Here is a 21,497-nt window from a genome sequence, read left to right on the forward strand (position 1 = left end):
AATTGCTGGGCCGGGGGTGGGGGTGTGTCAGAATCTCTTATTGACAGTGACACTTATGGACCATGTGGTTGTGCTAACTTGAGCTTCCATCAGCAGGGTACAAGGGTACCCACGAGTTTGCAAATATGGAAGATTGTCCAGCACTTTACTTTTTCCCAATCTGGATAATAATGTGAAATCTCCCTTAGTTTTAACTGGCATTTCTCTGGCTGTGAGTATGACTGAACATCCCCCGATATGTTAAAAAGTCAGTTGCTGGGCAGCCCCAGTGGTGCAGTGGTTGTGCCGCCTGCAGCCAGGGGTGTGATCCTGGAGACCCGAGATCGAGTCCCATGTTGGGCTCCCAGCGTGGAGCCTGCTTCTCCCTCTGCCTGTGTCTCTGTCTCTCTCTCTGTGTGTGTCTCAATAAATAAATAAAAATCTTTAAAATTCTTTTTTAACAAGTCAGTTGCTTACGCTTATTCTCTTCACATGTTTCAATTAGGTTGCAAGACTTTATCTTATTGTTTTGTAGGAGCTCTTTACATATTTTGGAGATTAGCTCATGGTTTATTTTATAATTATTGATATCTTTTCCCCAGTTGGTTGACTATCTTTTGACTTTGGTTGTAGCATCTTAATATCTTCTTTATGTATATCCTGCAATTTTTTGTTATGTTTATTCCTAGGAATTTGCTGTTTTGCTGCTGCTAAAATATGCTGTGTGATCTCTCTGTTTGGTTATTGAGCCCAGCACTCTTGGCAATGCTAAATAAAGTCAACCCAACCAACTGGGCAAACAACAAATGTTTACTGGGCACCTACCTAGGGTTTAAAATATTTTCTGAGTGAAGAGGCTTCACTGGGTGCTGAGGAGATACAGGGATAGAAGATTGAGTCCTTGTGAATCATGCAGAATCTATTGAAAAAGGACACAGAAGTACACTTCGGTTGGCAGCTGGTGGGTGGTGCCAGGCAAAGGGTCAGGACCTTGTTGTCATAGGTGGAATGTGCTTGGTATAGGCCGCCCAGGGAGCACCAGGCTGGATGGGGCGGGATTGGTGCCCAGCAGGAACCTGGGCACTGGGCACAAATAGGCCGTCTCTGCACAACAGAGGAATACACATGAGAACATGAAAAGTGCCCTTCTCACCCATGCCTGAAACATGGCACTTTATTTGCCCACCAAAGTGGAAAGATTTCTCTGAGTGATAAATTCCAGAGTGAGAGAAAATGCAACAAGAGCACCCATTCCGCGGGAGACTGAGTATTTTTGTGCTCTTCTTCAGATAACTTTTCTTTTTTTTTTTCTCAGATAACTTTTCTAGAGAACAACTGGACAACACACACCACAGCCTCACAAGCAAGTCCCGCTCTGGGCGTTCATCCCAGGAGAGCACTGTGAGCGGGCCTACCGCCTGTCTCAGAGTAGGCGATTGGCAAATTCGCTATGCCATCCATTCGACGGGATTCCGGGCAGCTTTCCAAGTGATATTTTGGAATATTTCATGACATTCATGACCTCACATGAGGTCATAAAGACATGTATGTATATGGAGAGAGAGGTATATGTATGTATACGTGCATATATAGAGAAATGTGTGTGCATGTGATACAAGAAATAGAATGCCAGAAACCATTTTAGAGGGTGAATTGCCCTCTTGTCCCCATAAAGGGCCAGGTAACTACAAAGCAGTACCTGTGTCCCCACCTGGGCCCTGGACCCACGGTGAGGACACCTGGCTGGGACCGTCTGGCACCTGCTGTGCACCTGGCTCCCGGTGAGCAGCGGGCCTCAGGGCTCAGCTGTCCCACCAGCCTCATGTTCTGGCCCAGCCTTCTGTGTGGGCAGTGAGAAGCTGGTGGGACTGCCACCAGCTCATACGCGAGGGGTCCTGGAAGATCTGCTGAACAGCCAGGTCATCTACTTGGAACCTGCACACCTCTGAAACTGGCTGGGAGGACTCACGGAGGTCAGGTGGGGGTCTTGTTACTTTCTACAGAAAGCAACCCGCTTTAACATGTGTTTCTTGGGGCACCTGGGGGGCTCTGTTGGTTCAGCATCCAACTCTTGATTTTGGCTCAGGTTGTGATCCCAGGGTCCTGAGATGGAGCCCTTCCCCCCCCCCCACCGCCTCCCTTCCCCCACCATCGAATTTTATGCTTAGTCTGGAGTCTGCTTGGGATTCTCTGTCTGCACCACCACCCTTGCCACGTTTGTGCTCTCTCTCTCAAATAAAGTAATACATCTTTTAAAGACATGAGTTTCTTGGGGCACCTGGTGGCTCCGTTCAGTTAAGCGTCTGACTCTTGGTTTCAGCTCAGGTCATGATCTCAGGGCTGTGGGATCCAGCCCCGCGTTGGGCTCTGTGCTGGGTGTGGAGTCTGCTGGAGATTCTCTCTCTCCCTCAGCCACCCCCCTCCCCCCAACGCTGCATGCACGCAAGCTCTCTCTCTCTCTCTTAAAATAAATGTGCTTATTTAACAAGACGGAAGAGCAAGATTGAGGTGAATGCAGCCAAATGATCCCTTGCTGGCTCTGACATGTAGCAGCCGTGGGGCCTGACTGTTCTCCTCTCTGGGCTTGACGTCTTTGCTTCCGAGGTGGCTGTGCTGCTGCCCATGTCAAAGCTGTCTGGTTGGAGGAGCTGGTCTGTGCCACTTGCCAGGAGAGATGCATGGGTTGGGCGCTAGGGACTGGGCTTGACCAGGCTCTGGCCTCCCTCTCATCCGGTGCTGAGAGTCCCCTTTCCTCAGCCCTCAGAACAGGGACCCCAGACCCTGTAGGCCATCACTTCCTCCCTCCCTAGGGTCCCCGAGGCTCTCATGGGCCAACATTCCCTACATTCATCAGGTGTGTGACCCACTGCTGAGCCTGCTCCTTGTCTGCCATGATCTCCTGTTTGTCCACCCACTCGGCCAGTCAGCTTGCAGGTCACAGCACTGGAGCCTGGGCCATTTGAATGCCAGGCACTGCACCGGGCATTTGGGGTGAGCCAAGAGGCATGTGAAGCTGTGTAAGAAAGCACTCCACAGCTCCATGGCTCAAAACAACAACGGTCCTTTCACACTCTCTCACAGATTCTGTACTGGAGGACTTCAGGAAGGGCTCAGCTGGGGGGTTCTGGCTCAGTTGCGGCTTCTGCGGGGCAGCTGCCCAGCTGGGCCGGGTAGGCCTTTCTCTCTCTCTGTCACCTTGGGGCTTCTACAAATGGCCTTCCGTGTAGGCCGGTGTGGGTGTCCTTACATCATAGCGGCATTGTGTACCCACACACCAACATGGCAGCTCAGGGCTGCCAGCATCCTCCCTGGAGGACCAGGCCATCAGTAGCCCTGCCCAGAGTCCAGGGCTGGAAACTGGGTCCATCTTCCTCCTGTAGGAGGAGCCATGGGATGGACATGCTGTTGTGCTCGTCTCAGAGGGACATGACCTGCCACGACACATGGCCGTGCAAGTGGGCCATTGGGGTGGAGCGAGGGCCTGGTGTGCAGGCCAGCAAGGATGCAGGGTGCAAGCCTTGTGGGCTGGCCCAGGACAAGTGCAGCGAGACACACTGAAAGAAAATATCAGACCTCAGTGAATGATGAGATTTGGGTGATGTCACGAGGACTGACACTGGCCACACCATAGAGAGTGATGCGGGTGACCACAGCAGACCAGTCAGGACCCCACGGACGTTGTCAGTGTGAGTTCCTCCGCTTTAAGGGAACCATGCCTTTTCTCATGGTCTGGGCCTGAACAAGAGGACCGTATGCGTGGCGCATGCCCCATAAGATACACCTGCCAGGTCAGCCGAGATAACGCAGCAAAACAACACCCACGTATAATCCAACTACAGGCAAACATCTCGCGTAAGGCTCACGGCACACAGATAAATGCGGGAGAGTCGAGGCTTTACACATTGGCCAATCAGATAGGGTTGCCCCGGAGTTACTGTGTGTTGGGAAATGACCTCATAACATTACAGCTTGTTACTGATTAATCTTGTTTGATAGGGGAGGTTATGCGGCCTTTTAGTAAGGGCTACTTATAATTACAGACCAGCTGAAGCTTCCAGAATTATGAAGTGCATTTCAGGGTATTTGAGAACACAGGACACCAGCCAGGGTGCCCAGCACTCGTGGGCGGCTGAGCTTGCACCAACCACTGACATGGAGTCAGGGGTCCTGGGGCTACAGTAGGCCAGGAGGTTCCTCGCCTCCTCCCAAGGGGTGGATGTTTCAGTCTGTATATTCTGGAGGGTTGGTAATACCTCCCAGGACTCCAAAGCCAGTGGGGACCCCTGTGTCATTGACCTCTGTGCCCATCTGCTTTGTCCTTTCCAGAGCGACATGACAGCAGCCACATCGGATTCCCCAACAGGAACCAGTGCTCACTTGGTCTGAACTGTCCCAGAACAAGACCTGTTTGGGAGCTTGGCTCAAAGTGCCCGCGGGCTGGTACAGGACACACCAGTCAGATAGCCACCTGATGCCCAGAGCATCCTGAAAAATAGGAATAAAGATGGAGCCCTGCTCCAGCTGCAGGCGAGGGGAAGGAAGTGCCTTAGGAAGCACCAGGCTGCAAGAAAGGAAGCGCCAGACCTAAGTGCCTTAACCTAGGGAGGGCCACTGGCTGACTGTGCTGAAGCTCCTGAGGCAGGGCAGGTTCCCGGGTCCGTTTGGTCCAGTGGCTCAAAGATGCAGTCAAGGCCTCAATTTCTTTCCATCTCTGCCTGTCTTCAGCATAGTTGGCCTTCTTCCAAATCCAGTTCTCTCTCATGGGCACAAAGTGGCTGCTCCAGTTCCAGACTTCACATCCAAATAGCACCCTCCCCGGGGAAAGAAAATGTGTTTGTGTCAGTGGTCCCCATAGGGAACTGCCCTGACTGTGGCCAGGAGAGAGGAAGATGTGATGGACATCAGTGAATCTCACCCTGCAGGGAAGAGGGGCTGTGGGCAGCTAGGACCCAAGCGTCCGGGCTGTGGGTATTGGGGGTGGGGAGGGAGGCAGGATGCTGAGTGGAGGTGGAGAACTGCAGGGCCAGATGGAGCAAAGCCTGCAGCTGCAGCAAGGCATCTGGGTTTTATTTCTAGTCAAATGCCTTGGGGGCAGGACAGACAGAGATCTGTGCAGGCCAGTGTCTCCTGGCTCGTCTGGGGAGGAGTAGCACGCTCTGGCAGGGAGCCGGGCATGAAGCCCCAGAGGCAGCGGGTGGTAGGGGCTTAAGGGGGGAGGGGCCTGAAGCTGACACTCCCCCCAACCCAACTGACCCTCAGCTGTGTGCCTCTCCTGGACCCAGCACTCCCGCAATTCCTCCTTGTAGACGCGGAGACCTTGCACACAACAGGCAGCTTTCAAGATCACAAGCCAGCAGATGGCAGCAGGATTTGAACTCAGGCCTGTCCTGCAAGTCCAGGAAGGCAGCTGCTCCCAGGGAGGGGGCACTGAGCATCCAGATAGCCCAGGCTCCGGTCCTGGAGGCTGTGGGGCCAGCCCGGTGGGGAGCCTGGCTCCGGGGAGCCCACGGCTGGGCTCTCAGACCTGCTGCGTCTGAAAGGAGGGAGCAAGTGAGTGGTCCCAGCAGGAGCACCGCCCCCAGAGGCTCTGCAGGGGCCCCATCTAGCACACCCTGCCGGGCGCTCCCCATCTTTCAGGTGAGCTGTTCTGCAGAACACTGATGGACAGTCCTACAAATGAAGTGAGTTTTGTTTGGCGAATGTGATCGATCGCTGCCCTGCGGGGAGACCTGCCTTCCTAATCTACTTAATGTGGCGTTTTGAATTCTCCCGCCAGCTAGTTCTAACAAGCTACTGGTTTCCTCATTGATTAATGAGATCAATAAAATCTTTGATACATTTTATACTTGTGTGACAGTCGTGATTTGGACTTGGATCTGGTCATCCGAGGTGTGGTCCAGGGGTCTGGGGTGGGCAGGGCTCCAGGGAAGATGGAGAGGCTAAGCCGGAGGACGGGCTGCCCTGCCTCTCCCACGGGGCCTCCCCAGCACCCAGGGTTGCTGTGTGATAGCCCTGCCCCCCTGCCCCCTGCAGCGGTGGGTATCCTGCTCATACAGGTGCTGCTGCACCTCCAGACTCTCACTCAGGGAATTCGCTCTCACTCTTACTAGGGTGTTAGTGGCTGATGCTGGCTTTCCATGGATGTTCTTGGACATTTCTATGGACATACCTTTAAAACCAGAGGATACTCAAAGTAGGCCCTTGACCTGGATCAGCCCTACCCAGATTCAGAATTTCTTCAACATTCCTGCTTTTAAAATAGAATTTAATGGAAAATCTGAATTCTATGCCAGAGGACATCTGTGTTTATTTTAGTACAAAACACTAGGGGGACAGGTTAGAATCAGCATGTGGATTTCCAAACTCCATGACTCCCTCAGGAGGGTGCCTGAAGGTAGCAGTTTGACAGACCTCCCTAGAGTCCCCCTCAAGGGTGACAGTTCAGGGGTCCCTCCTGGCCACAGCTAAGAGCAAGACCCTTTCTTAGCCTGATGAGGAGTAAATCCAGAGACTAGCCTTTAAGTTTGCTCAGAGACCCTAAAAGAGTATTTGGGGATGGACGGGAGAAAGGGGACATACCGCCAAACAGGACCTGGATACTTGGGTCCAACTTCTGTGCCTGCCTCTCAGGTGGGTCCCACTGTGAGTCCCATTGGACAGCTGTCCTCTGGATGCACCCCACCAGATCACAGGAAGTGGGGAAGAGCTTAGCTGGGCCAGGAAGCCCACCTGGGCTGAGGGTCAGAAAGCTCACTGGGCTGGGGGGCAGAGCTCATCTAAGCCCCAGGTCAGAGCCCACCTGGGCCTGGGATCAGAGAGCCCACCTTGGCCTAGGGTCAGAGCCCACCTGGGCCAGGGTACAGAGCTCACCTGAGCCTGGGGTCAGAGCCCACCTGGGCTGAGGGTCAGAACCCACCTGGACCTGGGATCAGTGCTCACCTGTCTCAGGTGATGCTGGAGCTGAGCAGGTGTGGGAAGGTGGGAAGGTACCAATGGTGTGTCCCCGGGGCTGTTGGTTAGGGGCCAGATCACAGCAGGGCCCCGGCGTGGCCAGGATGACTCAGCCCACCCTCCACTTGGTTTCTCTGGGCCGCACATGTTCCAAGGAGACATCTGGCATTTCCCTGTCCGTGTCTCCTGGGGGGGGAGGGGCGGGGGGGGGAAGGTTGGGGGGGAGGGTTGGGGGGAGGGGGGCTGGGGGGGCTGGGGGGTGGGTGGGTGGTGGAAATGATTCCATGAACTCAGAGGCTTAGAAAGGCCTGGCAGTGAAGTCGGCTCCACAGGCAGAGCCGTCCCGCCGCCCCACCCCCAGCTCCATCACCCACGGCACACGTTCCTTTTCAGGACGACCCCCTGGAAGACTGCACCCCAAACCTGAGTCCTTCCAGTCGGGGTGGGGAGGGGGCGGGGCCTGGGCGCGGAGGGGGCGGGGCGGGGCGGGGCCTGGGCCGCGGGGCGGGGCCAGATCGCCACCGTGTGCGCTTGCTCCGGCCGCTGCCAACTCCAGGCTCCGCGGCCCGGCCCATCGCTGTCGCTCTGCTGCCACCTGGTGTCGCGGTGCGGACGTGCACCCTCTGGCTCTCACCTGTGGGACCTGCAGGTGCCCTGCGTTCCTGGAAGGCCAACCCCGCAGAGGAGCTTCTAGGCCGCAGTGATGGGCGTAGGGTGGGGATGAAAGCGAAGCTGTCCACTCTTCTGGACTCAGCTTGGGTCCCCGACGAGTACAGTTGCTCCCTGTGGTGTGGTGCTACCTGTAGTGCATTCATGAGCTGCTCTCCTCACTTTACCGCTAGGGAAACTGAGGCTGTGGTAGTGCTTCTCTCGTGAGGATGTTCAGGTCCTGCTGCATACCAGTCACTGTTCTAGGGCCTAAGAGACCCCCAAACAAAGCTCTGGTTTGTAGATGGAGCCTCTTTTCTAGAGTGGAAAGCGAATAAAGAAGGAGACAAATGCCAAACTCTGTAATAGAGTTAACGCACCATGACCCCAGAGTATGACATATCATTGTGTCCTGTAGCGGGAAGCACAGTTGCAGAGCAATCCAAGGGAGAGGTCAGTGAGTGGTGCGCTGCTGACTTGGACAGATGTGAGGACAAGGAGTGGAGACCATTCCAGGCCAGGAGACAGTGGTCCCAAGGCCCTGGGGCAGGAGCAACTGGGAGGCCATCGCTGGAGCCCAGTGAATGCGGGAAAGGCAGGGAGCATGGAGGATAAAGTGGGGTGAAGGGAAGCAAATCCCCAGGCCCTGTGGGGCGTGTCAAAGACATGGACTTATTCTAGGTGCGTGAGAAGCCTGGTGGGGACCCAGGGGGTGGCAGGGAAAGGGGTGGGCATGATGTGATCCAGAAGTCCCTCTCTGGCTGGAGCCAGCAGGAAGCAGGTGGGGACACGTGCTGCCTTCAAGGCTCAGGGGGACAAGGCTGAGGGTAGAGCCGGAGGAGGTGCTATGGGTGAAGGCTGATTCCCAGGTGTCAGGCCCAAATCACCCACAGGTGTGGTGGGAACAGGGCCAGGTGACGTTTTGTAAATGGTGACATTGCATGCATTATCTCATTATTTAGCACAATAGTCCAGGGCGTTCCATGCCTTATCTGACTTGATTGGCACAACCACCTGTGAGTCAGGGTTATTGCCCCCATTTCAAGCATAAGGAAGAGAAAGCTTGGAGAGCGACGTGCTCCCAGTTTCTATGGTGGTGAGGGGTTGAGCAGGGCTTTCACCGACATTAGGCTTGTGTGTGTGACTTAAAAAACTGAGGTATAATCCATGTAGCACAAAATTCACTATTTTAACTAGTACCATTCAGTGGTTTTTAGTATATTCACACCGCTGAGCAGCATGTCTAATTTCAGAACATTTTCATCACTTCGAAGAGAAACCCCTCTGCCATGAGCAGTCACTCCCAACTCCCTCCTCCCTCCTTGCCTTGGCAACTATGGATGTGCTGTCTGTACATGTTTGCTGAGGAACTGCATGCGAGCGGAATCCTACAACACAGGACCGAGGGGGATGGGCTTCTTTCACTTGCCATGTTCTCCAGACTCATCCGTGTGGTAGCAGGTGCATTACTTTTTATGGCTGAATAATATTTCACTGCATGGGTATGCCACATTTTGTTCATCCGTTCACTCGCCAGCAGGCATGTGGGTTATTTGCACTTTTTGACTCTTGCGAGCAATGCTGCCGTGTGTGTGTGTGTGTGTGTGTGTGTAAAGGTGTCTGCTCAGTCCCTGTTTCTATATTTTGGGGCACATACCTAGAAGTGGAATTGCTGGGTCACAGGGTAAGTCTATGCCTGCCTTTTTGAGGAGCCCCCAGGCTGTGATCCAAAGTCATGAGAGGAAAACTACAGACCAATATCCCTCATAGACAGAGATAAAAAGTCTAAATAAAATTCTATAAAATTGGTTCCGACATGTATGAAAAGAAAAATAGATCATGGCCAATGAGCTTATCCCGGGAATGCAGGGGTGATATAATGTTTGCAAATCAATCAATGTAGTTGACCATATTAACAAAGCAGCAAAGAGCAGCCGCGTCATTATCTCAGTAAGTGCGGGGGAAGAACTTGGCAAAATCTAACATCCATTCCCAATACAAACTCTTGGCAAACTAGGGATAGAAGTGAATTTCTTTGACCTGATAAAGAATTTGTTTACAAAACCCATGGCTGTTATCACATTGAGCAATGAAAGATGGAATGCCCTCTTCTTGAAATAGGAACAGGGGAGGGAGGAGGGAGGAGGTAAGGAGAGGGGAGGAGGAGGGGGAAGGGAGGAGGGAGGGGGAAGGGTGGAAGGAGGAAGGGAAGAGAGAGAAGGGAGAAGGGGGAAGGGGGAGGAGGGAGGAGGGAGGGAGGACACAAAGGAGGAAGGATGGAGGAGAGAGGGAAGAAGACATCTGCAGACTGAGGAAGTACCCTTGACAGAAAGAACTGGAAGGTATAAGTCAGGAAGGAGAGAAGCGACCCCAAGAGGAAAGTCTGAGATGCAGGAATGGACTGTCAGTGGAGAAGACGGCCAACATCTGGAAACTATCCAGGCGCTCCTGAGTGAGATGAAAGGTGGAACGTGGATCAGTCCTGATACTTAGCTGCAAACAGGACACCTCCTCTGGCTCAGTTTCAGCAGAGAACACCCTTGTCAGTGAACATTGGGCCCCAGCTCCGCAGGTGCACTGACGGAAGCTGAGCCCAGCGTGCTGCGGGGCTTCTCGGGTGAGGCCCAACGGCTTTGGGGCAGGGTCTCTCCATGGAGCACGCTGGCGTTTGAGAAGGAGGATTCTTTGATGCGAGGGACAGCGTAGTTGACCACCAGCTGCCTGACATCCCTGGTCCACTCCCAACACTGGTCAGCCCACGCCCATGGCCTTGTGTCAACACAAATACAGATACATTCGTGAGGTCTTCCAGGGGAGGGCGGCCCCGTCTTTGGCGAAGAACGTGGCACAGGGTAACCCAGAAGAGGTTCAGTTGCATCTGTCCCAAAGAGCTGGGCTCCTTGCCCTATGCTCCCCAGAACACAGCCTCCCCTGTGCCCGTTATCCACTCACATCGGCCACGTACAGATCCAATCTGGCTATTGAGCCAGTGTCCCAGAGAAGCGGAAGCCTCGGCCACATGCCCCTAGCCATAGAGGTACCCGGAGACACTGTTTTTACATCTACTATGGAGTCAGGAATCACATACGCAGGCAATCTTGCAAGTGCAAGGAGATTGATCCAAGTCTGCATATGGAGCCTATCTTGTGCTTTCCAACATTAACGAAGGAATCTAAACTTCCAGGCAACCGTTTTGTGCTCTCAGCTCACATAATCCAATTATTCCTAGTACAGAGTAAAATGCACTCATCTTCTCCCTAACGGGCTAACCCAGAGTCTCAGGGTCATGAGCCTATGTGGCTCCTATGTGTGATTAGGAGAAGGAATCTCTTCTCTAAGGCACTTTACTTACATCTCCTGGAAGATTTTAGCACATGTTGATGTTGTTAGAAGTAGGTATTTACTGTCACCTCCCAGAAAACCATCATAATAAATAGACGAGCGTATAAGTGTATAATGTGTACAACATGAGTGCAACTTCCTGTTTGTGCAGTGCACAACCTGTGCAACTATACTCAGTAGCCTTATAAGGTCTCATGCGCCTTCAAGTTCAACACTGTCGGGTAATGTCTCTACTTCTAGTTCAGTCTCAAGCCCATGTTGAGGATCAGAGGCCTAATACATAAAGGTCAAACAGCGCCGTGCAGCCTGCATCAGGGTCCCATCCTCGGCCTTATCAACATTTGGAGTCAGATAGTGCCTTGGAGGGGAAGCTGTCCTGTGTGTTGTCAGGTGTTAGCCAGGATCCTTGCCTTTGTGCAGTGCACACAATGGGCATTACCTCCCAGTTGTGATCATTAATGTTTTGTTTTTAAATTTATTTTATTCATGAGAGACACACAGAGAGAGGCAGAGACACAGGCAGAGCGAGAAGCAGGCTCCTCACAGGGAGCCCGATGCGGGACTCGATTCTGGATCCTCAGATCATGCTCTGAGCCAAAGGCAGACTCTCAACCACTGAGCCACCCAGGCGTCCTGGGAGCATTAATGTTGTATCTGGACTCTGCCAAGCCCATCCTGGAGGTGTCACCAGCCCCGGCGCACCAGAGGGAACACAGAGCATGAAAGAGGGCAGTCCACCCCACAGGGCTGCACTCGGCTGCCGAGGAAGGAAGCATGGAGGGAGGCTGTGTCCCCTCTCTGCTCAAGTTCATGGATCCCCCGCCACCATCTGATGTGCTCCCTCTGCTCCCAGGCTTGGGTTCTGTCCTCGGCAGTGTGACTCTGGGTCCATGATGACTCTGTGTTGTGGTTGCACCCGCACCTCCCGCCCCATCCTGCCATACTGAGAGGCCCCGGGTGCTCGGCGGGGACAGAAACAGCAACATTTCCCTTCCTCAGCTCGTCCCACTGCCTGCGTTCTGCACGGTGCCGAGAGGAACCTGAAGTGTCCTGGGAACGCAGTCAAATCGATGTGACTGCCAGTAGGCCTGTGAGCTGGATCCGGGCGGGCACTCCAGGCTTCTTGCCCCCTCCTTCCTGGGAATGCAGGTTCGCTCACTACCCTGGCTCCCGGAGCTGCCCCGAGGACGTGGCCTTGACACGGATGTGGTGGTGGTCACAGCTGTGCCATGTAGGTGACCGAGCCCAGTTCAGGTCTCTTGATCAACTTATAAGATTTGGAGGGGTGGGTGTGGGGCTGCTTAGAAGCCTGTGCTCCAGGCCTGGGGACGACTGTCCATCCTCCCGTGGGAGCAGTCCTCCCCGATGTGCGTCGGGAAGGGTTTATGCCAGAGAAATTGGGGTGTAGCAGTTGAACAAAGCTGATGGAGCACCTGGGTGGCTCAGTGGTTGAGCATCTGCCTTCGGCCCAAGGTGTGATCCTGGAGACCTGGGATCGAGTCCCACATCGGGCTCTCCACATGGAGGTTGCTTCTCCCTCTGCCTGTGTTTCTGCCTCTTTCTGTGTCTCTTGTGAATAAATACATTAAAAAAAATTTTTTTTTTTAAAGAAAAAAGCTGAGGACCAACACTGGTGGACCAACACTGGTCACCAACACTGGTGACCCTGGGAACTACGGGGCAGTCCCTGTGAGCACCAGCGGGTGGGGGCGGCACCCCTACCCTGGAGGCAAGTGCCTGTTACAGAAGCCCAGGTGGTGCTCCAGGACTGGCTGTGCGTCCTCAGACCCCCGTCCTGTAGCTGGACGTCTGTCTGGCTGCTTCGTGGAGCCAGTGGGCAGTGGAATGGGGTTGGGGGAGAGAGCATGTTCCTTCCTCCGGTTTAAAGATCTGATCTGGAAGATGCACTCACAGCTCTGTCCTGGCCTTTCAGCCAGAAGCTAGTCACGTGGTGCCGTGAGCCCCAAGTGGCGGGGATGCAGGGGTGACCCGGAGCCCAGGCAAAGTCCCTGCCGCTGCCTAAGGAGCACTCAGCACTTAAGGGCGGGGCGTGTCTGCCGTAGTTGAGAGGCCACGCGGGTGGAAACACAACTTCTGCAAGCAGCTGTTGGCCGAGCCGAGGGAAGGTGGGAACTGAGGTGTTCTTCCTTGCTGTTCTGCCTTCTGCCCCCTGGATGCCGGCCTCTGCTCAGACTGTAGGGCACGCCTTAATCCCACACATCGCCAGCTCCCCAGTACCTTCCCCTCGCTGGACCCACTCTCGAGTGTGGGAGGGACAGATCCAGCATAATGTGTGGCAAGCTGCTTCCGGGAGATGGGAAAATGACAAACTAGGGGATCCCAGGGGCTGGGCTCCCCGTAGCCCATGGCATCACCCAGCCAAGCCAGAGGGGAAAGGTGGTGATCTCCGAAGGAAACGGGGATGAGGGCGTGGTGAGCTTTCTTAGGGGCCCTCAATAAGAAACTCTCTCTCCTCCACCAGGATCCTGAGCAAATCAGGAAACAGCCAGAGTAAAGAGCGTTTGCATCGAGAGCCCCGTGGGTAGCAGGACTGCGCAGCCCCAGGCGAGGCCGCCCTACGCAGCTGGCTGAGTGAGGCCACCTCCCACCTCCAAGGGCTGCTCCACGAGGACACGAGGACACGCACGGGAGGGAGGGAAGATGTTCACCTACATGTTCCTGAACCGCAGCCTCTCCGCCCGGGCTCGCTGGGCAGCCACTTCCCTCTGATATTGGCTGCCCTGCTCTTTTCGTGTGTGAGAGCTCCTCGTGTGTGGGGTCAGCCTCGTCTGAGCTCCCGCTATGCCGCCCCCACCCGCTAGTGCTCACAGGGACTGCCCTGTAGTTCCCGGGGTCACCAGCGCTGGTCCTCAGCTTTTTTTTTTTTTTTTTAAAGATTTAAAAAATGTATTTATTCACAAGAGACACAGAAAAAGGCAGAGACACAGGCAGAGGGAGAAGCAGGCTCCCTACGGGAAGCCCAATGTGGACTCGATCCCGGGACCCAGGGTCACGCCCTGGGCCGAAGGCAGACGCTCAACCAACTGAGCCACCCAGGTGCTCCATCAGCTTTGTTCTCATCGGAGATGGCTCTGGGTTTTCTGGACACTGCATTTCCTTCCATGTTAATTTTAGAATTGTCACTTTACAAAACAACAAAAAGAACAGCCTGCGAATGTTTCTATGGGCATGGGTTGAATCTGTAGATTAGTTTTCAGTATTGGGTCTTCCCATCCTGAGCAGGGGACGTGCTCTCTCCCCTTACGCGGGTCCTTCCCAGCTTCTCTTGAGAATGTCTGTGTTCCCAACACAGAATTCTCTGTCTCCGTTAGAGGCTCCTGCGTGTGCAACACAGTTGTACAGGACATTGCTGCTGGTCTGTGCAAAAACAACTGCTCAAACGCAATTGTCTGCAGGCTCCTTTGGGTGTTCTACGTAAGCCGCCGTGTGGTCTGTCCCTTCTGTTCCTAGTCGTGTGCCTGTTAGTTGCTCTCCTGGCTTGGTCACCCACCCCGGTGGCCGGCGCCCCTGTCCTGGTCACGGTGGCGCGGGGAGCCCGCCTGAAAGGCAGCCGGCGATTCTCAGGCTCCGTCTGCACCGCCTCAGCTGTCGAAAGTGACGGCTTCCAGTCTCAGCTCAACATGTGGATTTGTGTGCTTTCCCTCCCGGGGTTTGGCCGCGTGCTGGTCTGTCACTCTGAGCGGCCCTCTGCACCTCCGGAAATGTCGTTTCCATGCCCACCCAGCATGACCTTCCTATAGTGACACCCACGTCCTGCACCCCGTGCAGTCAGGGCTTAGCCCCGCTTCTGCCCTTGCCCCCCTGCATCCTTGTCGTGAGCTGAGCGCGCGTCGGTCCGCAACCCTCTCTTGCTCCGTTGGCATTTACCGTGATTTATGTCTACGATCTCACTGCCCGATTCTCAATTGCCCGTCTGCCATTCGTTCCTGCTTTTCCTCACTTTCTTGATTTCTTTTGAGTGAATCAAATGCTTAATTAACTTTGTCTTTCTGTTAACTTGTTGGTTATATTCCTTCACTATTCTTCATTACGGCTACTCTGGCAATTGCAAATAGATTCTTCTTTTATTTTTAAATTTTTTAAATTAAAAAAATTTTAAAAGATGTTACTTATTTGAGAGAGAAAGAGAGAGAGAGAGAGAGAGAGAGAGAGAGAGCATGAATGGGGAGGAGGGGCAAAGGGAGAGGGAGAAGCAGACTTCCCGCTGAGCAGTGAGCCAGACGTGGGACTCGATCCCAGGACCCTAAGATCATGACCTGAGCCGAAGGCAGACGCTTCATCCACGGAGCCCCCCGGGTGCCCTTATAATAGATTTTGGGCTTGCTGTCGTCTGTGGCTACTTCCCCACCTTGCTGCAATCTGGGAGCCTGTGCCTCCCACCCCCTCAGAGCTGTCCCCTTGCAGGGATTCTCCATGCAACGCTGTGAGCGCTGCTTTGCTGCCGACACTCACTTTGCCCCTGGTTGGCGTGTCGGTGCTGCTCTGCGTGCGTCTCTGTCCAGTACCACCGCCCTTCCGCCGGCATGGACCTCCGTCCTAGTAGTGTGCTAACCGAGCTATGTTTCCACCTCAAGCCGAGGCTTACCATAAGGTCCTGGCCCTTTTGTAAAATTTCAATCTGCCACTCTTTGGGAAGGAAGCATAAAGGCAAGGACTCTGGAGCTGGAACGCCTGTGTCTCATTGCTTGCCTCGCCAATTTGCAGGCTGTGTGACCTTGGGCAAGTGACTCAACCTCTCTGTGCTTTGGATTGCTCATTTGTAACATGGGGAGATGTGGCACCAACCACATAGGGTTGTTGGGACAATTAAATGAGTGAATACAGGCAAAGTGCCTGTTACAGAGTGTAGCCCACGGGCAGCACCGTGGGGAGCAGGCCACTGCTACTGTCATTGTTATTTTGGGTGAGGCCACGAGGTGAGTCTGAAATCTAAAGTCACGCTTGCACGTTATATGATTAACAGGTTCAGGGGCCATGGTGGGGATGCGGGGACAGACAGCATTCGAGGTTCGTCCTCGAACCCTGGGGCCCTGTGGGCAGGCAGGCTCCTTTCCAAGAGGAATGAAGGGGCTAGTGGAACCCATTCTGGGGACACCAGGGCTGCTCCAGGAGGTGCCATGATCCCCACAGGAGGAAAGTCAGGAACACGGGGCAGGTGGTGGGAGCCCTTGGGAATCTTGCAGCCCAGCCTGGATGGGGGTGGGGGCAGCCAGGAAGGCTTCTTCAGAGAAGCAGCCTGAGCACTGAGTCTCAGAGCAACACAAGAGGCCACTGGGCTGCAAAGGGAAGGTGACCTTTGGTTCCTTAGCGGACGGCAGAAAGTTGGGGCCCAGGCTCAGCCTGGGAAGCTGTTCCAGGTCCAGGAGCAGGGCCTGGAGACTCTCTCCAGGCAGCATGGGTGGGGGGGGGGTTGCGGATGGGGGAGCGCCTCTTTTATTTACTGCATCACAGGATGTGAAAACACGAGGAATTAGTTCTTTTAATGGAACAACTGGTCAAACTGGGCTGTGATCTTTAAGAGTATTTTTAATGCTTCCATTTGATGATACATTTAATGCACACACATCATCACCTCACTTGAAGACAATATTCTATAAAAGGTGCACCTGCAGCTCATCACACCTGTGAGGCTGGAGCCCCCCACCCCTCACGGCGGCTCGGATCCTGGGCCCGATCTGGGCAGTCAGAGGCCTGGGCTGGGCCTTGTGTCCCCGGCTCCTCAGGGATGATGCCAGGTTGTGCCTTGTCTTGGGAAAGTCCTCAGGGCCCGGCCCATGTCTGTGACATGTCCTGGGCTCTGGTCAGCACCACAGACACAGGACCCACACTAGCCACACTCCCTCCGTCCTGGAAGGCCGCAGAGGCTTCCGACCAGGGCGAGCGGCCATCAATCTCGAGGTGATTATGGACATGATTTCTTCCCGGTTCCCTGAGCGCGAGTGACCGGCCTGGCCCCGCCCCAAATTACATCTCAATCAGTGTAAAAAGGCATTTGACATTTCCCTTGATTTATGTACTAACCTTTACATGCAGCGGCGCGGTGCACTGATTGCTCGCCTCGGCTGGGCTGCGTGGTGGCGGCTCTGGGAGCGCTTCTCAGCGCTGAGCGGCTCTGTGAGACGGGCTCACGGCCGAGACCTTGGGCGCGTCCCCAGCCGCCACCTGCCCTGGGAGGGGACATTCCCACGAGACTGGGCCCTCACAGGTGCCACCACACACTCATGTCTTGGCACAGAAAGGATTGGAGAGGCTGCTAAGATTGGTGACAGACCCATATGTGAGATTGGTGACAGACCCATATGACCCGTGTGACTGTGCAGCTGGGAGTGAGGGGGTGTGAGGTCCCAGAGACCCCCACGCGTGCCTGCCCCACCCTCCCACAGCCACCTGTCCCTTAGAGTGTGGCTCTAAGTGCATGGTGTCACGCCCTCACCGACACAACCAAGAACTCACACTCTGCACACTCGTGTGCACATGCACACAGACACCAGCAAAACCTGCATGGTTACACATGCATACACACGCACAGTGCACACTTGCAAGTACCCACTTCACACGGAGCTCACAGGCATAAACTGGTAGAAATGCACACATGGGCCCTCTGCACACTGCATGTTCACACTCACGTGGGGAATGTCACATGGGTGAACTGATGGAAGGAGAAGCCCCTTCTGCTGCCAGAGGTCCAGAGCACCAGGACAGACAGGGCTGGGCATCACACCTGCCAGGCTGGGGGTCTGCCGCTGGTCCTGCACATGTGGCCTGAGCCAGAATCGGTGCAGCGCATGCCTCAGAGGTGACTCCAGGGAGACTGGCAGGGGGTGGGGAGGGTGGCAGTGAGTGCAGCTTCAAGACCACTGGACAGTTGGCACTGCCTCAACTGAGATGGGGCTGGAGGGGCAGGAGGCTGAGCCGAGGGTCTCCACACCCAGCCCTGATGGTTGGACAGCTGCCCCTGTGTGGGGATGCAGGAGACGCAGTGCCCAGTGCCCCCCACTGCTGTGCCTGCCCAGCATGCCCTTTCTATGCCAGCTCTGAGCCTCACTGGTGGCTGGTGTGGCCATTCCTCTGGGCACCCCCATCCCTGCCCTGCACCTCCCAGCTGGCTGCCAGGGTCAGAATGGTCCTGGCCTCCGCTGCAGGCTTGTGTCCTGCCCTCTCTGGGACAGAGATGTTGCAGAGTTGTTTGCACCCCTCCCCAGTGCTGTGAGCCTGAGACCAAGCCTCCAGCACTGAGCAGGCAGACGGGCAGCACAGGGGTCTTGATTACCAGAAGGTATGCCCTCTTGCAACTGTTCCAGCAACAGAGACCAGGACCACAGCTCCCAAACTCTTATGCATCAGAAAGTTTATGAGAATGCAGATTCCAGAGCCCTCCTCAGTTGTATCAATTCAGAACTTGTCGGAGAATTTGCATTTCTTTCCTAGGGGATTCAGACTCAATGACCTGTAGACCAGGTTTCCACATTGTGCTTGAGCATGAAGGTCTTTAAGCTGCTATGTCTGTCTCACTGGTTATAATTCCACCATTAGGGGTATATTTCTTGGGTGAAAGCATTTATTCTCCATTGTGGAGCAAGTACCAAAACACTTTTGTATAAAAAAAAGTCCCTTCAGTTGGGAGTGTTAAGAATTACAAGCCAAACTACTTTGAGCCCAATAATAGAATATTATTGGCATAGATAACTGGAAAGTAATGACTTCAGGTATGGCTGGATCTAGGAGTTATGTTGTCAAGAATCTGTCTCTCCCCACCTTTTGGCTCTGCTTCTGGCTGTTCTATTTATTCTCCTCCAACAGGCTTTTCTTAGGCAATGGCAAGATGTCCACATACAGCCCCAGATTCACATTGCACCAGCCAGAAACTGTTCTTTTCCCACTGTTTCAGCGGAGGCCCTGGGGCTGGGGTTTATTCAGTTGATTCAGGGTCATGTGACCCTCCCTGCACCAATGTCTGTGACCAAAGGGAAGGAGTCATCTGACTGGGGAGATCTGGATCGTTCAAGGATGAGGGGTGTGCCAGGTGGCCATAGATGGGAGGGTCTGTCCCAACGGGAACATGGTGAGGACGTTGATTCTCAGGGGTGATCCTCCAGGCAGGACACTCTTCGGTTGCAGGTGGGGGTTCCTCTGGGCGAGGGGCTGGTTACCCCAGCGTTGACTCCCTCCCACCCTCCCCACCAGTGACACTCTGCTCGGGGAAGGTCCCGTGCCCCTTGGTCTGCTCCTTTGGGTGAAGTCCAGGTATTGGGGGCAAAGCTCCAGAGACAGGAAGAATGGGAGCCAGAGAGGCAGACCCAGAAGGAGCCAACCTGGGACAGCCCAGAAGCACTGTTGAGGCCTACAGACACATCCAGCCACCCCTCGTCCCATGGACTGCGATGTGAGGCCCTCGGAGGGCTGCTGGTGGGGGACATGGAGCCTCGGAGGCCCATCCCTTCTCTCGACCTTGGTTCCTCATCTGTAGAATGAAGACCAATTGCTCGCCCCATCGTTTTTGCTTCAAGTGCCGTGGAGAGTGCCTGGGAGGGTCCCTCTGCTCTAGCACTGGACCATGGGGGCCCTGAGTGCTGGCCCTGATGGGAGCAGCTGCAGATGGGGAGCAGGCATCCCCAGCAACCCAGCCAGGCCCAGCCCACATGTGAGGTAGATATGTCCACCTCGGGATGCTGGGCTCCTCAGGCCAGGTCTGGCTCGGCCCCCCACGCCAGCCCAGGCCACCGCCTCCAGGGGGGCAATGTCAACCCTTTGTGACGAGGGAGCTGGAGGTTTGCCTGCCCCCCTCTCTGGGCTGATGTGAGACACACTAGTCAGTTTCCTGGACAACATCCGGCCAAGTCAGTTAATCTAAACAGAAAACAGTAGGGAAAAATTGCTCCCAGCTTTTCAGAAACTGCACACACATGTGGCCTGCTCGTCTTCGTGTCTGGAACATCCTGCTCTGTAGGCCCAAGACTCCTCCGGAGACAAGGACATGTCCGAGATGCACTTACCAAGGCGCCTGCCAAATGCAGGATTGCCAGGAAGTCAGATGACTCCAGGGGGTGGGGTGACCCCAGGAGCCCGGAGAGCTCCTGCCCCCTCTGCTCCATCATGTCCTTGCCCCTCTGGGGTGGGCGATGCCAGGGACCTTGAGAGCCCCCCTGACCCGCCCTGAGCCACACGGCCCTGGCACATCCCTCCGAGGCTCCACTTTCTCCTCTGTGTCACAAGAGAAGATGCAGGTCCCCGTTAGAGGCTGGCTGTCCTATCGCTACCATCTGAGCTTGTGCCCAAATAGCTCTGTTCTGCCCGTGAGCGCCAGGGGCCTGGACAGAGGAGGGAATTTTGCACCATGACTTGAAAGCCAAATAGGTTTTTATGAGGCTGTGAAGATGGAAAAGGCATCGTAGGAGAGGGAGCTACACGTGCCAGGGCATGCAGGCGTGACCGCGGCAAGTAGATCTGGCCAGCAGCGCCCAGGGAGACGCCCATCTCCTCCCCAAGCCTGTGGGTGAATGACACGAGAGTGTGCATTTCACATGCCGTGTGCGTGTGCAAGCGCACGTGAGTGTGTGCGTGCGTGAAGGTGGGCGTGCATGATGGCTGGGTGGGAATCTGAGGGACCAGTTTACACGTGGCGATGATGGCTGCAAGCCGTGGTCTCCCTCTGAGCCTCAGGGTCCCCCTTTGTCAGATCAGGGTGAGCTCTGCCCACACCTCCCAGGATGATAAGATGAGGCTGTCAGAGGCCACCAAAGAAAGATCCTCTTCCTTCTCTTGGCCTCAGGGCACGTCTGCATTACTAAATTGCTCTCAGGTATGGACAATACAGGGGAGGCCAGGCCCCCTGTGGGTCACCACCCTCACCCGGCACCAGAATTTCCCATCAATAGAACTGGTCCAGGTCTGAGTGGTTCTGGCTCTTGTCTTACTGTACCTGCCTGGCTGGTGGAGACAAAAGTGGCTTTGCATGGATGCCCAGAATCCCTGCCACGCAGGTGCCCTCAGCCTGTACCTGTGACATTGAGGGAGACCATGGGCTGCACTGTCACCCCAAATGCACCTGTATTTCCTTTCCTGTGTGTGGAGATGGGCTCTGGCTCTGCTGCCTGCCAGGCAGGCAGACTTTGCGTGGCCCCAACGAGCCACCCGGCGCCCCACTTTCTTGCTGGGGAGCAGAGCTCCCTGTACCCTGTCCTCCAGCGTTCCAACCGCTGGTGGCCAATTGCATCTGTGGCCTGTAATAAGGAGCCATCAGGGGGCCCCGGCTCTAAGTTCATCCACGTTGGCTGAGCACTGCACGAGGCTCCCACACCTGGGGCCAGCGGCTCACCCACCACAGACACACTCCGAGGGATGGAGGCGGTGACACAACGAATGTCGGGAATGGGTGTGATATGCTCACTCTCTACAACTGGATAGTTCCCGTGAATCATTTGACAGAGACCTGGTCCAACTCTCTTCCTCTGGCTGCAAACTCAGGTACAAATACCATGGTGTCTCTCAAACCTAGAAGCTGAGCAAGTCTGGAGGGTGAGGCTAGGCCACCGAGGTGAGGGAGTCCTGGGCTTGCG

The 21,497-nt window shown here is 54.9% G+C and overlaps 1 long non-coding RNA gene across 1 annotated transcript; it reads left to right on the forward strand.

Annotated features, from left to right (window-relative positions):
* Positions 1-1,271: 1,271 nt before the first annotated feature.
* On the forward strand, positions 1,272-5,806 carry LOC125755258 (uncharacterized). Its single transcript, XR_007411200.1, has 3 exons — positions 1,272-1,957; positions 4,306-5,529; positions 5,617-5,806. It is a non-coding gene; the product is annotated as an uncharacterized LOC125755258 (long non-coding RNA).
* The last annotated feature ends 15,691 nt before the right edge of the window (positions 5,807-21,497 follow it).

Source organism: Canis lupus, chromosome 6 (genome assembly GCF_003254725.2).
Source record: "Canis lupus dingo isolate Sandy chromosome 6, ASM325472v2, whole genome shotgun sequence".
NCBI lineage: Eukaryota > Metazoa > Chordata > Mammalia > Carnivora > Canidae > Canis > Canis lupus.